Raw genomic sequence first — 17,959 nt, forward strand, 5'->3', positions numbered from 1 at the left:
CAGCTGCTTATTTACAGTATGTGATGTTTTTCAAAAACTTTGACCAAGTCACTGAAATCAAGACTTCTGCTTTAGCCCCCCAAAAAACAACGTCTTTAGTAACATAAAGACTGTGATGAAGAATTCACTCCAATCTTCTTTCTAAAATCAGCTGAGCCAGGCTCATGAATTACTTCTGTGAGATTAAATAGACTGATAACTTCTTACAATAAAATGATGCTGGACATCAAAAGCTTTCACTTTTTATGCAGTATAGCTGCTAAAAATGTTTCTTCTAATTAAATGGGAAAAGTGAAAGACCAATCATTGCTATGTTACTGACATTACATCGTCTGGCCTTGTATGGTCGACACAAATATTTTTTTGCTGACGGAACCAAGGTGCTTAAATGTAATTTCAACATTAATTGACTTATTTTGTATGTATATGTGATGTTTCTTGACTGCTGCATGGTCTGTTAAAACAATCAGAGGTCTTTCTTCTAAAGTGTTATGTAATAGCTTATAAGAGATAGGTAGAAATATTTTTTCGTTAGTCACACTGAATACAAACCAAGAATGGAACTTCCATGCAAGAGTTTAAAAACTTTTGTGCTTTATCAAAATTCTTGCAGTGGTTTGTGATTTTCTCACAGCCTCTTTGCATTCCATTGGTAGTTACTGTACGTCCACAAACTGTGTTCTTCACTTTAAAAAAACTTTCGATACAGTATATCCATTTTTATGAATTCCTCTATTTTAGCTATATTCAAATTCATACCCATATATATTTGTACATAAATAAAGTTAAGCTTTCTGAATTTGTTTCAGATATAAAACTATTGTTAGTGAAGTGTTAAAATGTGATAAGGATTTAACATTAAGTTTAATTTCTGATTAAGCAAATTACAAAAAATAATGTTACATTTTTTATTTGACATGGATTTCTTGCATTTCAATAATAAAAATGTACATGTATGCTTATTTTAGTTCTTTATCGTTTTCCTCTCTAACATTTTAATGATTTAATCTTAGTTAAAATTGAGTGTCTTCACAAATAGATTCTCAAGATCCTGTCGGATAAGGATGAGAGAAGCAAATCAAAATATAGCACTCTTAAAAGGCATTGAAACATTACTGTTAGAATCCTTTAGGTGCCACTAGAGTTCCATTAACACAAATGAGAAATATAATGAGCAGGTGACCTAATTTTAATTGCACACAGAAACCCAATATTGAATTATCTATTTTTAATGCAATAGGAAAAATGTCAATTTTTATATTTGACAATACTCCAGATTTGATTTGAGGATATCAGTATTTTTATTCTAATTTCTATGATCACCAGCAAAATAAAAAACAAAGAATACCAGCAAAGTTTACAGCTAAACATACAGTCAATTTAGCCAATCCACAAACATTCTTTATTTTGTCCTATTTAGTATTTGGCCTGTCGACTAATATAGTAAATTCTAGGGACATATTGGAAGCTTACTTTTAACTACCTGATTCTAAGATGTACCATTAAAAAGGAATTAAACCTAATCTCAAGCATTCTAGGTGTTAGATATTTGATTTTGCAGTTGTCAGTATAATGTACTGTAAATAATTTACTTTTCATTTTCTATTTGTATTTCTGTAACACTATACAGTACACTCTTCACTTCACTTGAAATGTGATTTTTCAAGGTTTCAGAATAAACCAGGACCCTCTTCCTTTTTTTAAAAAAATGAAAAATTACTTTTCATACACTTGGAGATTTGGAACAATGCGATTACCTGCTTATTATGTGTAAAGTACATAGGATTTCAAGACTTTAGGTCATGCTTCTTAGACAAGCAGACATTTTTAAGAGGACTTCCTTTTGACTTTGATTCTATGTTAAATTACTGTTTTGTACTCCACCAAAATCCACATACAATGTGGTAATAGTAATGGTAAACCATATTTTTGACTCTCTCAGATTTCAAAGTTGTCATTAGGATTTTAAAAATAGTCATTTACGTTGCGAAAATATCCCTAAGTCATCTCTCAGTAATTACTTTTGTGTGTTATATAACTACTGTACTACTGTATCTTCAGCATCTTCAGAATTGTGTGGCTCGTGTGCTTACTAAAAGCAAAGCCTGTCCTCCTTAAATTGCTTTAGACCCCATTGAAATACAGAGTTTTCAATGTACTCCTACTAATTTCTTTAAAGACCTCTCTTCTCACTGAAGCTTTTAATGCACAATTTCGTTATACCTTCACAAAGTCAATTTAATGTTTTTTTTTTTCCTGTTCTGTTGCATCTGCTGTATTTTATATTTATATGTGTTTTGAGTTTCTCTAAATCTCCAAGAATTAAAACTCAGAAATAAGATTTAACTACAATTTTGGGGTTTATTTGTTAAAGTTCGTCCCCATATTGATAGTAATATATGGCTGCAGACACATTGTTTTATTTTTAATGAACACTACTTGCATGATTTCAATTACAGTTGTGTTGCATGTTGTGAAATCTGATTCTAAAAATAGATTTATAAAGATATATATTTGGGATCTATAAAGAGCAGCAGAATGCGATCTTTGAACAGCAAGCCATCAACTACAGTAAATGCTGGTTGAGTTGCTGAAGAGTCTCATCTGTGACTTTCGTACTATTCTTGTATATTGGGGAATCACAGCTGGTTAACAGTGTATGGTTTCAAATGCAATTGGATTACTTTTTAAAACGTATCTACTTATCTTGAGGATACCTGTTCTTGAATAAAAATGTGCTTTGTGGGTTTTTTTGCATTGCATTTAGTTTTGTTCTAGAAATAGCACATTGGGAAATCACAGCTGGTTAACAGTTGTCGAAGAAAACTCAGTCTTCGCTCAGGTTGGGAGATTGTCAAACAGAGATCTTTAATACAATCAGCTGAAGGGGAGCATATCACAGAGAAAGGGTTTCCCCTAGCACTCAAGACATGCTTCCTGGACTGAAGTTACACTTTCCTTTTTATACATTAAAAGTAGGCAAGACTTTAACATACCAAAGGAACATACAGGGAAAAGAGCAGTGTCAGAAGTCAAACAAACAGGACAGGAAGATGCCATTTGGCACCCTACAATCTATTTCATTTCTCTCTGGTTGAATGGGTGTGAGGAATCACAGGCTTTAGTTTGCAACTAAGACAGTGGTCTTAGGTGCAACAGAAAAACCTTTCCCGCGCATAGTCACTGTCTTGACCTTTTGACTCGGTCTTCCACACAGTGTATGGTTTCAAATACAATTGGATTATTTAAGATTACTCTTAAATAAAAATGTGCTTTGTGTTTTTTTTTGGCATTATATTTAGTTTTGTTCTAGAAATAGCACAGAAGTTTAAAGTATGATTTGTTTACATTATTCTGTTTTAAAAAGAGAAGTTATATCAATTCTTCTTTGATTCTCAATTATTTTATTTGATCCCAGAATTGCTAGGGTTTAGTTGTTCACTCATAGTTATTCAATTCAGAGCATAGTAAAATAAAATACTGTGCATATCCAGGCTAGAGAGTAGTAGAAGAATCAGGGAGAAACCAACCTCAATACATTCTTCAGAGTTACTTTGAAATGTAAAAGCAAATGTTTAATTCTACATATCAATCATTAACATATGCACTGAATGATTAAGCAGATTTTATTGCTCTTTTAAATCTGTATTTTTCTGGTCATTATTGTAAGAGCTTCATAAATAACTGTTGGTACATTTTAAATAATAATTGTGCAGCACCTGTAAAATGTCAAAATATTTCTCAAATATTTGTATTATTGTGAAATAACTACCTCTAAAGCCAGTCTGTGGATTGTAAATGTCTTCCTAGCATGACACAATAGTTGTAGTAGTTTGTTAAAAGAAAAAAAAAGGCTGCTTGTTCTCAAATTTCAGATTGCATTTTACTGAAGTCCTTTTGAGTAGTAGACACGCAGTTCAGTGTTGTGATCTTGTAAGGAAACTTTGCTTTGAACTCTTCTTTGTAAATGTTATTTGAGTACACTTTATTTTCAAAAGCAATGCAAGTCTAAACTTCTGCGACCCAGCAAGGCCTCCTGCAAGAGAGCTAAACCTTCCAGCAGTAACTTAATTCCAAATTGTTTCTCTTTTCAAGACTTTGATTCAAGAGCTGATTGGAAAACCCTCAGAGTTTAAATGTATTATTTTTTAAAATAATAAAATTGTCTTTTAATAAAGTATGAATTTTGAAATATCTGGAAAATAAAAATGATCTTTATTGAATAAATCTGTTCTTAATTGAGTTATGTATAAGTAAATTAATGTAAATATTGGGTTTGTGTTTTGTAGAATCTGATAAATTATCCCTGTTTTTAAAACATTTTAAATCTCTGTTTAATCAGCAAAATTGCTATGCTGTGTAAATGTTACCATTATTGCTTGCTGCCATGGTTACATTGAGTGCATTAAGATGTGCAGAGCATTGAAATCGCATACATTTCTCTTTTGTTTCGTTGTGACTAGTGTGAACTGTCATGTACTGTTCATTCATAATGTTAAGTGAACTGAGGTGACTAAATGCTACTGCTATCTATTAGCAAACTGTATTATTTAATAAAAATTAAGGTGAAAGTATAGTGTTCTGATGGAAATCTGAAATAAATGTTACTTAGTCATTGGTTTTGAATGATTATTTTCTTGTGAATTCCTTCCAAAAGCTATTTTTAGCTATAGGATCAAATTGCATTTATTTCAGGTTTCCTTGAATACACTGTCAAATTAATTTTTAACAGACACGTTTAGTTTATTGTATGGTAGAATGTGTGGACATCACTTTGTTAGAACAGCTGATGTACACTGTGTACTGTTAATGTCTTTTTCTAAAACCATAAACTAGACAAAGTTAATATTTTCTTTCATAATGGTTAAACACAAATTCAAGTAGACCAGAAACCTAAATTAATTAAAAAGTTAGTTACTCAGAATTTGGGAAATGTTCTGTTTAATTCCAGTTGACAATGATGCTGTGGAGCATTGGGGATCTCTGTTATATGACTAAGTATTTCCTCTGAAGGAGGATTAAGAATACCATGCTCTCTCTTTGCTGTACAGTGCAGAACACTTCTGATAAATCATCCCAGGCTGAAGACAATAAACTAAAATGATCTAATCAGTTTGTTGTGCAAGATAAATATTGAGTTTCTAGCTAAAGCTGTGCTTTTAAAATTGGAAAAATACAAAACATTGTAGAGACAATATATTTTTTCAGTGTTTGTCAAGTTTAAGCCTGTATGTTGGTGGGCCTAATTTTGTATCTGATAGTGATATTATAAATGAACTGTAATAATGGGGCAACCAGTGGGACAAAGTGTATGATATTTAGTGTGATATTTTATTCTCTCTGTAATATCAGTGATATTCTTCTACAAATCACAAGGGATAAATCTTCTTTCTTTTAGAATCTGGCCTCTGCCCAAGGTGAAATGGCAAAGAAAATATTTGCTTTGCTCTTTTCATCCACTTTAAAAAAACAGAATGCTTAGCTCTTTGCATTGCTTTAATGGATGATATAATATTTAGTTATGGTGCTTTATGTGCTATTAGTTGCTTAAGAATATGTTCAAAAAGAAATACAGTACAAGAGCACTCCACTTATAATAGTTCCATAGGAAAATATAGATCTGTTCCATATAAATGAAATTCTGAAAAGCATAAAAATTTAAATGTAAAAAGGATACTGGGAACTGGGAAATTTCCAACTGCAGGAATATAAATTTTAAGCATTCATCAAGTTTTATATTTTTTTAAATGTTATGGTCAGATGTTTTTGTTTCTATACTTGTTTTGTCTGAAGATGCTTCAAGGAAGTAGTTTCTTAGTTTAATTATGTCTTTTAGTCTAGACGTTAAATGATTTATTGATATTTTTCACTTGTTACTAAATGTTAAAACAATCAAAAAAGATTTTGCACAGTTTATTTTAGAAAGCAGAGCCTATCCATCCTAGATCCATTCTGTAAAGTTCTGTTGGAAGTGGAGGGCTCTTGTACTGGCTCCAAGACAATTTGGAGGATTAGGGATTGTTTTAAAGAGTACATTTTGAATGATGGGGACTCCTGAATTAGTCTGGCTTTCCAATTGGAACGTTTGGACATTTCTGGATCCAGGGTGATGCTATGCAAAACAAGAGAAGAGAAACTGGCAAATAGCTATACTCCTTAAAGAACTTCACTTTAATTAAATTAATGTTTTTTTGATCATTAATCATATAGACATAAAAAACAATAAACTGTGAATTGATTCCACTGTGACTAACAGTTAATTTTAACTGTAACCTCCCCATCTTTCAAACTTGTACTCTGCACTTAACAGCTTAAATTTGTAAACTTATAAATGTTATCTTATGAATTTTATTACTGTAAAGCTGTACACTTCTTAGATCAATGATTTTGTAAAGTTATAAACAATGTTGGAGGTAAGGTGGTGTGACCCAATTTTTTGCACTAGTTCTGAATTTTCAAAAACGTATTTTGTTGTAAAACTGTTTGTTATCTTTACTACTGTACAATAAATACCATTAAAACCAGAAAAGAGTGTTTTTTTTTAATACAGTAGCAGTGCTCAAGATTAATTTTAAAATGTGGTATGAAATGTAAAACAACTGCAATACAATTTGTTTGCAAATTTAAGGAATCATCACATTTTGCCTGATTATTATTTTAACGATTAAAGTCAGCGATGCATGAATGAAGTATCAAGAAGTGCCCATTTTAAGGGTAGAATGCTGCATGTCGAGAGTCTAATGAAAGGATGGCAAAAGTCAAAAAACACAATTGTATTACCATGTCTTAGCATATACTGTAGGTATTCTTTCTGTTTAAAATTGCTTTGTTTACATAATATCAAGTTTATTCTCTTCTTGTTATGTTAGAAGAAACAATTTTGGTTGTAAAAGCTCTAAATTCTATTCATTTAAAATTCCAATGTTACAGACATGTCATGAATCTGAATTTTTCGTGTGAAATAGAAGACTGGGAATTTTGAAATTTCCAGAATATTAACAGTAGTGACAACGGAAAAAAGCCTACTATTTTTGCACCACTATTTTGGAAATCCACAAAAACAGTCCTTTCTCTACAGTCAGTGTGGACAAATCCTGGTGCCTTTAATGCCACAGTCCTGAAAGCTGTGTAAATCACCATCTGCTTAAAACTTGGAAACATTCTAAGCAAATTTTAGCATGCTGTTTATTCAATTACAAGACTGGGATCTCACATGGAATGTACTGTATGTAAAAGCACAGTTCTGAAGTTCTGGCTTTTACTTTTCAGTCAAATTGTCCTCTAAAATCTAAATGTCCTGCCCTCTAGTGTTCTTTAGATTTAAGACACTGATGTGGATGTCAGCGTGGAATGGCACAGATCTTGAAAGGCCGAGGAGTTAGGATGCCCCCTAATTGAAATTCCACACTGGGATCTTCCCCTTCAGGGGCTTTGAATGTGAAGTTCTGCAAAGAGGAAGTGAAGACCAGGAACAGCTCCATCCGGGCCAGCTGCTCTCCCAGACACACCCTCTTTCCTAAAAGAAATGAGCGATATCACAAAGTTTGAGTTTATAAACCACATCCTCCTTCCTTGACCTTTTTTATCCTGGTCTTACTTTACTGGCACATGCGATTCTGTGGCTCACCCTACAGGGATGTCAGTGGGAGAAACACCGCTCCTATATTCAGTGATCACACTCCTGTGAGCCACAGGGGACTTGCAGAATGCTATACAGCAAACTGCTTTGACAGAAACAGGTGGCAGAGGAATGTGTTCTCCAAAATGGAGAAATAAAAACATGAAAAAATAATTGTATTTACATTCTTTTTCTCAGAGAAAAAAAAACTAAATGGGAATGTTACTAAAAGCTTAACATTATAACGGAGTTTAAGTGTGAAGAGTCAGATGTTTTCTTTCCTTATTCCAATAAGTAGTGTTAGATCCATTACATCTTATATCAATATACTGAACAGTATGTCCCATGTGTTAATATTATTCTTCTATATTTTTTAACTTGTTTTTTGTAACCAGTAGCAGAAGTATAGTAAATGAAAATATTAAGCATGACCTTGATTTGTGATTGTAGTTGTACCTGCTGAAAATGGAAGAAAACCTTCTCGTCCCTTCAGAGTCCAAGAAATGCCCGGGATTGAAGGAGTCTGGTGTCTGCCATTCAGTCTTGTCAAACAGCACTGAGGTCAGGTTTGTCATCACTGGTGTACCCTACAAAATAAACATTTCCACTGGCAGTGCTGTCATATTCTCTTCAAAAGGGATTTATAAAACGCAATTTTTTAAAAGTTATACCACTAGGCTAAAATCAACAGTATAAACTATAAGAATAATATATGGAAATATCATGTTTTTACACTCATATTAAATAAAGATTGAAAGAAATATAAATGAGATTTGCTTATAATTTAGATCTAAGACAACACTTGGATTCCATTCCAAATACCTTTTTGCCGTATGAGTGAGAAATGAATTTATTTCAGCTCCTGTCCATTATAAAATAACATACATTCAAAATTTCAGCTATTGCACATTTTTTAGATTTACCTTTGGAAGAAAATGTCCCCCCAGTGTTGTATCTTTAGTAGTCATCCTTGGAGTCATCCTTGGAGGAACAATATTGCTTATCCTCTGGATTTCATGGATAACAGCATCAGTGTAGGGCATGTTAGGCTTGTCTGTCATGGAGGGCTGCCGTCCCTGTCCCAGCACACTCTCTATCTCAGCCTGGACTTTCTCTGAGAGAGGCAAGGCAAGATATGGCATTACATGCTTCATCACAAAGCACTTATTATGCCTCTCAAATGAAGGGTAAAAACAACACAGATGTACAGTAGTTTAAAAACAGTGTATTACAATTGGAATGTATACTTTTTAATTGATTTTAGTGCCCCCAGAAAGAAACTCTGCATGATGAATATAATCTATACAGTATACAGTATATTAAAAAGTTTATTTCAGATACTTTGATTCTATATGCTGCCATACACATTACATTCACATGAATGCTGGTGACAAAAGAAAGTGTTCAACTAGGACATCACATATACAGCACATTCTGTGTTATCCCCAAAAAATGGAGATAATTTATTTGGTATTTGTCATAGAATAGTAACTATAGTTTTCAGAAATTTCTGTGACAATAATTACATGAATTATATGGCATGGTCAGGGCATGTTTAAAAATGTTAGCACAAAGCAAATTGATCTGGTTTACACACTTCAGTTACCTTCAGGAGGCAGCTTCAACAGTTAAAAAATCCATAGGCAGTCATCAAATGTTACATGAACATGTTGTTAATGCAATGGGGGTCAAAATGTAGAATTTGGAATTTGGAATAATGGAGCTGTTTTTTTCCTGTATATTTCTTAGGTTTAATATACATTTTAAATGTTAGTAGTACACCACTTTGACATTCCACCCACAGTGTCTATAAATAATTTTAGTAATACTTCTTCAGTTTCATGCAGTTACTAACTCTGTATCTCTGGATGTTTGATCATGTAGAGGAGAGCCCAGTGTAGAGAGGAAGAGGTGGTCACAGTTCCAGCTATAAACAGGTCCAAAGTGCACAAGACCAGGTTCTTCTCATGGAATCCTGCGTCAGTGTCCTCTTTATTCTGACAGGTAGAAGATAAGCAAATTGTTGCATCTAATAACAATAGGTTCTGTCCTTTGATATTGTTACAGGTATAGGTGACTAGGAAGTGTCTCTAAGAGTTTAGATAAAGTGTGTAACATTTCCAGCTTCAAAGCAAAGGGGCTGTTTGCTGACATGTAGAAGGTCGAAAGTCTATGATCAAACCACATCATGGTTTGCCTTGTTTTACCTTAATTAAGTTGTGGGTAAAATGATTGTTCAATCAACAGTCCAGAAACACACCTGATACCATCAGATGAGGAGTTAAAAAAGAAGAGAAAGAAATTCAGACCATAAGACAGAGGGGAGTGTGGAAGAGTTGGAACTTGACGCTTACGCCAAGTGAGAGCCCCTGCTTCATGATCATCCAAACAAATCTTGATTGGAGCTAAGTATCGGAACCTTGGTATGTAAAGCTTGTTTTAGGGAGATAGTCTGCTATTCATTTACTAGCATCTGGGTTTGCAGAGAGAGAGAGATTTACAGTAACTGCAGATTGTATTGCTTCTGTTTGCTTTTTGGCCTCTGTAGGCATTATTTAAGAGTCATATACTTGGCAGCAGTCTTGGGTTTTCAGAGAGGTCAGGACGTTAGGTCTCTGGAATGCCTTGTCTATACATGCTGTATATATAGTAGCTTGTGTGTTGTATGTTGTGTGTAGTGTAGTATTTGTATTGTCATTGTTAATAAATATTTAACCATGTGTGCCTGAATTCTTATTGTTTTCACCAAAGCTGTGCCAGAGAACGCAGAATTCACATCCCTCTGAGTATACCAACTGCTTGGGTATATTCTGTCAGAAATCATTTACAAGTTGGGGTTATGAATATTTATTTTACTACTTATTGACTAGTCCGCTCAGTGAATTCCTGCTTATTCTCCATTTTCGTAACCCTCTATTTGTAACAATAACCTTATAGTACCTTGGTCTTGTCACTTACTTAAGGTTATACAGACATCTCAAAACACGGAGCACAGACCAGGGCCTTGTTCAGATATATTTATACCAGGTGAGGTGGATATATTGTAGGTAAAAAAAGAATCAAAATGGAGTTTTACAATAATCTGCTCAACCCAATCATTCTGAGTGCAGTAACTTAATTTTCTATACCAAAAGCGTGTACAAATTTAGCACTATCTCCTCTGATTGGGTAGATTAAATTATTCAACCCTAAAGCTTTTACTAACTTATCCTCATTGTGTAACATGGATTGATGTACAGATAATGCTGGAAACAGTATTATGAGGTTTAACTGAGGACAGAAATACAAGTGCATGATTGAGTCCGTTCGCTACTGAAAATGCTTTACTCTGTAGTTGTGTTAAGGACATGAGCTATCAAAGGTCTTGTACTGTTAAGTTAAGAAGGCTCAGGACTTCTGTCCAGTGAAGGGTGGTGATGGTGCATTGGGGTGCTTTCCTGCAGACTACACACTCCCACACACTCAAGATGGTGGTGCAAATGACAGGATGCCACTTAGTGTAGATGCTTGAGTAGGAATTGTGGGTTTGTAACAGTGGCCCATGCAGAAACTCGGATTGCTCAGATTTGATTTTGAAACAATTACCTTTTGTATCTCTGCTAAGTACAGTAGCTGTCAATGTAGTCTCTGGGTGCTGATGGGTCCCAATCTTCCTTGTGCCTCTCAACTTCTTCCCCCACAAAGGCTTCAAGTTCTTCATAGTTCTTAAAGATCCTATTGTGTGGTCCTGGTAAATACTTCAATATCACAGGGAAGACTTCATATAGCTAAAGCCAAAATGAGAGATTAAGGATATTTCAGCTCCATTACTCTTCTTATTTATATGTTTTATATTCTCTTAAATTTAAGCAGGCTGATACACAGCTGAGAGGAATAATGTAATTATTTCTGCATGAGCACAACATTGTTCATGTAACTAGTATTCACTCAATAATGGAACAAATTTCTAAATGAGCATCATGCCTTTGTAAGTCATCACCATCACACCACCAATCATCATCACTATTAAAGATGATGTGATCCTAAATAGTTGTGTATAGTTTATTTTTGTTTTAACTGCATATGAGAATTGTAAGAAAATATTCTCTACCTGTGGCCATATCGTCCATTACAAATGTCTAGTTTCTGACAATAAGTGCAGAAGCCTCTGGAAGCGATTGTCACTGTAATCAAATCTGCGTCCAAATACCATGGAGCAGATGATGTTTGAAACAGCATTGTTCAGAAGAAAGTGGGGATTGAAAGGTTTACCTAAGTGCAAAACAAGAGCATAATTGAGTCTGTTCCCTGCTTCTAATGAGCAATGTACAGTATACTTATTAGCTGTGTTCAGGACATGAGCTCCTGTGATTACCTTGCTCATCTTCTATAGCCTGCTGGAGAAACCTACTCTCCTCAGAAATCACTGGCTGCAGAGTCTTCCTACCCAGCCCAAAGTTCCGCAAGGTGGAAAAAGCAAATCTTCTCTGTTTCTTCCACAGATATCCATTGCTAAAGAACAAACCTGTGGGCAGGGAAGAAAAAAAAAGACACTAAAAATAAAGGTTCTGTACATTCTGTATCTCTGAAAAAAAAAGAATGTAACTTTTTAAAATGCCTTTTAAAGTATTAGAAAATATGTATTATGAATCATTTCAATAGTATATTTAATATAACTGAAATGTGTATAGATTTTAAGAATGTTAAAAAATCGCATGGCTCAAATAAGATGTAACTAGTAATTCTCTGTTGAATTTAGCAATGTCATATGAAAAGATTTCAATAATATGGAATAGAAATTCTCACCATAGTTGCTGTAAAGTCTCTCCATTGTTGGACTTGGGGGTCGAGCCGCAAAGGTCTCTGCCTGATTGATCAGAGCCTCCTTCACCATCTTATAGCCCGTCACAAACACAGCTTTATCTCTTCCAAGCCTCAGGCTATAAACTTTACCATAGATTTCTGCCAGCTTTGGAAAAAATGACATTCAGCATTTTCACCACTTTGTTTTAGGTTTAGAACAGGTATCAACATCAAAATATAAAACACTATTGTAGAAAATATATACTTTTTAAAAAAAATGTAATATTAAATAATACAATATGTAAATCTTTTCAGCACAAAACTTTCAAAAGTTATTTTGAACCACAATCTCAGGAGGATAAGATTAAAATAAGAATAGCGCAGTAACACTGACCTTTCCCATGGAAATATGGGGCTGTTTAAAGTCGATATTAAAGACGTTTCCCACGAAGGGTAGCCCCCAGTGTCCAGGAGGGAAGTTCTTGGGTTTCTTGTTCTTGACAATGTCGGTTATCAGCAGAAATAGCAAGAGGAAAATCAGAATACCTTGGGCGTCCAGGCATTCAGTAAAAGAATACAATGACATCTTAGAAGTTGTGAGCTGAGCAGGTCCTCGTAACAAAACTTCGTAGTGTAAAACAAATATCTAATTTTCTTTTCTGAAACCCTGTTGGATTACTGTTTTGTACTGCAGTTCAATGAACTTTGAACAGGAAGAAATATGTACGTTGTACATAATAAGCCACTTTGGACAGGGTTGTTTTTTTTCTGCCAAAGGTAAAACAATTAAATGGGTAAAAGTATGCTGTGTGTATAGTTAAATTAGTTCAAGTGTCAGATTACGAAAAAATATGGTTTTGCCTTTATAAAAGTGTTTTTGTGTGAAGAACAAATAAATACTGCTGAGAATATATTAAGGTGAACATTTCATTTGTCATTTGAAAAGAAAGGAGAAAATCATATGGCCTCGTGTTATATATGACCACATTACAGCACAATCAGAAATAAATTCTCCAGTTTTACATTTTTAATGTTCAACATGATCATGATTAGTATCAAGCATTAAAATAACTTTTTCATTCAAATAATCATAATCTGATTTATGCATGTGAATATTTAGAAAATCTGACATATGGAACTTGAACATGATTAAATGTTTCTGGAGTCATTTTGATTAATCATTTACTGAAGATCATGATACACACCATGACTCTGATGGCGTAATCACAAAATCACTTCATAAGTGAAAGCCAGATTGATTTAGCACAGGTGACAAGGTTATGTAACACATTGAGAGTCAAGCTCGGTGAAAATTTTAAAAGAAAAGAGCAGAAAAAAGCAGTGTTTGATCCATTGTAAAAACATTGCTGAATGTCACCAAGGTGGTTCAGATGTTAAAATGTTTCCCTAAAATTGTCTTTTCACAGTACAAGCAAGTTAAAAGTTTCCAAGAAGTAATTAATAAAGACACATTTTTCCAGCACTGAGTAAGTTGAACTATTTACAGTATATCTGTAAGTAAATCTTACTGAAAGAAGAAAAGTGCTTTATACAAAACACTATTAGTGAGCAAACTTAATTCACCTCATTCTTACTCTGTCTCATATTTCTAAATTTTAAAAGACATATTCATACTGAAAACATTGGCCTTTGCAACACTGATAATAGAAAACAATTTGCGTGCTTTTTTCAGTTGACTTAGTTTAAGCCCTTTGCTTTATTTTAATAGTTGTCCTTGTTTAAAATAAACTCTCACTCAGCTGTTATTCGAACCCTGATCAAACCAAATGCTTTTGTGCTACACAATTATGGTTTTATTACTCGGTAGTAGTATAAAGCGACACCTTTCGTCAAAGTTTCGTCAAAGTGGGTGGATGTCCCGTCCCCTTGTCATCCAATGGTGTGTTGTTATGCGTGCGTGTCCCGCCCCCTTACGAGCCAATGATGTGTCATTAAGGGTTGGATGTCCCGCCTTCCCCCAGCCGGTCGGGCCTGCGCCTCAGGGTCCAAAAGCACCGGCCACCGCACCCCTCGATTTATAAACAAGTGCGTGAAAGCGTGTTAGAGTTGGAAGGCGATTATGTCTTCCGCGGGGTTGAGCGCTCTGTATTATTACCCTAGGGAATTGGGGAGTTACGGTGGTGAGAGATCCTGGGGTGTGAGCGGCACCAGTCCCAGCCGGGTGGCTGAGTGGTTGACCCAGACAGCAAGTCTCAAAAAACATCAAGGGTGTGTAAGAACACACACACACACACATTGCATAAAGTCTCACGGAAAGAACTCGTAGGGAAAATAGTGAAATGTGAACTACTTTATTTCATCAATAGGTTTTCAAACACCGAAACATCACAGTACACACTTTTTGCAAACGTTACAGACTCCTGTTTGCAAGCATGTGAAATGTGAACCACTTTATTTCAACAATGTGTTTTCAAACACAGAAACAGCGCAGTACACACACGTTACAGGCTCCTGTTTGCAATCAAAAATTAAATGTTGGTGCGGAAAATTAGTCCGGTACATGTAACTATCACCCCAACATTGCTTAGGAACTTTGAGGCATCTGAAAAAGCATTCAGAATATCCTTCCGCTCACCATGTCCAAAACCATGTGAACCACACTGGGCGATTCGATCTAGCAGAGCAAAAACATTTGCCTGAGTTATCAGTGGGATTGTGTTACCACATGTTCTGTGCAAAACACGTTGTATTTTGGAATACACACTGCAGAATCCACCAGGCTTCCGTTTCTGATCTGAAAAGATCAGATCCGCAGTAATTTCACTCATGTTCTTGACATACACTTCTATCTCTTTAACAAATTTAAGGACATTAGTCCTTTTTTAGACTCTTTGTTTTTCATATCAAGCTTTGTAGAAAGAAGTGTGTAAAGTACTCTTTGTAAGAATTCAGACGTATACATTCAAAATTCTTCATTCTTCGGATGATGGCACACCCGCGTCTGTAAAACAGAGTGAAAGCTCTATTCACATGGCTTGTATTTCACAGCCCTGGTTTTACATAGATCTTTTTTGCATCTGTACAAATAAGAATAATGTTTCTTTTGCAATACATCAAAAGTCACATCTACTAATTTTTCATCTATCTGTTCAAGTATGGAGCCTACATGCTCGTATGGCGAGCAGTCGTCAATTATGTTTTTCATCAAGCGTTTTATACTCTGCTCGGTGTCATTTGTAATGGTATATGAACCCAGACACCTGGCGATGTACAGAACAGTCTATACAATTCGGGCTAAACTGAGAGACTTATAAATTTCTAACGCGGAAAATATCACATCAAACCCATCTGTGTAGCCGACAACCAGACAAGTGTGACCCTGTTGACCGGGTGTCAATCAAACAGGCCGGATATTCATCAACCAGAACCCCCTTTAAACAGTGTTTGAAGATGCAACAAACTACAGCCTTCACAACCTGGGGCATAACATCCCGTGTAATAGGGACATCGTTAGGTAAACCTGGTTGTGCATCAGCATCACTAACATTTTGACAAACACACATGCATAGACATGGAACATTCAAACGCGTTGGTAGTTTGAAGATTGATGCGTCGACCTCTTCGATATTCTATTAAAGGAAAAAAAGAAAAGGAAGGCTTAACAAAATACATAGACACACTTTGTACCTAAAACATCTACCATTTAACGCCTCTTTTGTATTAGGGTTTTTCGTTAATATTTACCATTTGTAGCGGTGTTTCGGCACCAGTCCCTGGCGGTTCTTCATCACTAGACTTCCGGACCGAACTCACGTGACAGCCGCTGTCACACGGTGCAGAGGGCGGTGTCGGGTTTTGCTAAAAAGAAGATCAAGTGTTTAAAATGACATAAGCTAAGCGGAGATTGAAACAACAATTCCACGATCAGAAAAAATATTTTAGCAGCCTACCTCTTCACTTTGCAACGCAGTGTTTCACCACACAAAGAAGCCATCTTCATAGCCATCAACAACGGCTGGGGTGTCTGACAGCTCCAGGGACCCAGCTACAAGCCTGTCAAACCGATGCGTTTAAGAATAACTCCCCATGTCGTGACCACGCCCACATAACTCAAGACATTTTTCAATTGGATTTCAAGACTTTAGGTCATGCTTCTCAGACCAGCAGACATTTTTGAGAGGACTTCCTTTTGACTTTGATTCTATGTTAAATTACTGTTTTGTACTTCACCGAAATCCATATACAATACGATTGTAATAGATTCAACCATATTTTTGACTCTCTCAGATTTCAAAGGTGCCATTAGGATTTTAAAAATAGTCATTTACATTGTGAAAATATCCCTAAGTCATCTCTCAGTAATTACTACTGTGTGTTATATAACTACTGTACTTCTGTATCATCAGCATCTTCAGAATTGTGTGGCTCATGTGCTCACTAAAAGCAAAGCCTGTCCTCCTTAAATTGCTTTAGATCCCATTGAAATACAGATTTTTCAATGTAATCCTACTAATTCCTTTAAAGACCTCTCTTCTCACTGAAGCTTTTAATGCACAATTTCATTATACCTTCACAAAGTCAATTTAATGTTTTTTTTTCCTGTTCTGTTGCATCTGCTGTGTTTTATATTTATATGTGTTTTGAGTTTCTCGAAATTTCCAAGAATTAAAACTCAAAAATAAGATTTAACTACAATTTTGGGGTTTATTTGTTAAAGTTCGTCCCCATATTGATAGTAATACAGTATATGGCTACAGACACATTGTTTTATGTTTAATGAACACTACTTGCATGATTTCAATTACAATTGTGTTTCATGTTGTGAAATCTGATTCTAAAAATAGATTTATAAAGATATATATTTGGGATCTATAAAGAGCAGCAGAATGAGATCTTTGATCAGCAAGCCAGCAACTACAGTAAGTGCTGGTAGAGTTGCTAAAGACTCTCATCAATGACTTTGATTTTTGTACTGTTCTTGTATATTGGGGAATTACAGCTGGTTAACAGTTGTCGAAGAAAACTCAGTCTTCACTCAGGTTGGGAGAGTGTCAAACAGAGATCTTTAATACAATCAGCTGAAGGGGAGCATATCACAGAGAAAGAGTTTCCCCTAGCACTCAAGACATGCTCCCTGGACTGAAGTTACTTTCCTTTTTATACATTAAAAGTAGGCAAGACTTTAACATATCAAAGAAACATACAGGGAAAGGGGCAGTGTCAGAAGTCAAACAAACAGGACAGGAAGATGCCATTTGGCACCCTACAATCTATTTAATTTCTCTCTGGTTGAATGGGTGTGAGGAATCAAAGGCTTTAGTTTGCAACTAAGACAGTGGTCTTAGGTGCAACAGAAAAACCTTTCCCCCGCATAGTCACTGTCTTGACCTTTGACTCGGTCTTCCACACAGTGTATGGTTTCAAATGCAATTGGATTACTTTTTAAAACTTATCTGCATGTCTTGAGGATACCTGTTCTTAAATAAAAATGTGCTTTGTGGTTTTTTTGCATTACATTTAGTTCTAGAAATAGCACAGAAGTTTAAAGTATGATTTGTTTACATTATTCTGTTTTAAAAAGAGAAGTTATATCAATTC

At 35.0% G+C, this 17,959-nt stretch overlaps 1 long non-coding RNA gene and 1 pseudogene across 3 annotated transcripts; both read right to left on the bottom strand.

Moving 5' to 3' along the window:
* Positions 1-5,478: 5,478 nt before the first annotated feature.
* Positions 5,479-13,089, bottom strand: LOC148652137 (cytochrome P450 2J4-like; annotated as a pseudogene). The gene is made up of 11 exons (XR_015925230.1): positions 12,795-13,089; positions 12,404-12,566; positions 11,973-12,122; positions 11,709-11,869; positions 11,226-11,385; positions 11,052-11,069; positions 9,656-9,663; positions 9,474-9,606; positions 8,542-8,732; positions 8,075-8,205; positions 5,479-7,516 (listed from the first exon to the last, which is right to left on the bottom strand). The product of XR_015925230.1 is annotated as a cytochrome P450 2J4-like (transcript).
* Positions 13,090-14,696: 1,607 nt separating this feature from the next.
* On the bottom strand, positions 14,697-16,460 carry LOC148652138 (uncharacterized). 2 transcript variants are annotated; one of them, XR_015925232.1, is made up of 3 exons: positions 16,312-16,460; positions 16,106-16,219; positions 14,697-15,362 (listed from the first exon to the last, which is right to left on the bottom strand). It is a non-coding gene; the product is annotated as an uncharacterized LOC148652138 (long non-coding RNA). The 2 variants fall into 2 exon arrangements; XR_015925231.1 differs by having other exon boundaries at positions 14,697-15,990.
* Positions 16,461-17,959: the final 1,499 nt, after the last annotated feature.

This window comes from Lepisosteus platostomus, chromosome 11, assembly GCF_059453375.1.
Source record: "Lepisosteus platostomus isolate fLepPlt1 chromosome 11, fLepPlt1.hap1, whole genome shotgun sequence".
NCBI lineage: Eukaryota > Metazoa > Chordata > Actinopteri > Semionotiformes > Lepisosteidae > Lepisosteus > Lepisosteus platostomus.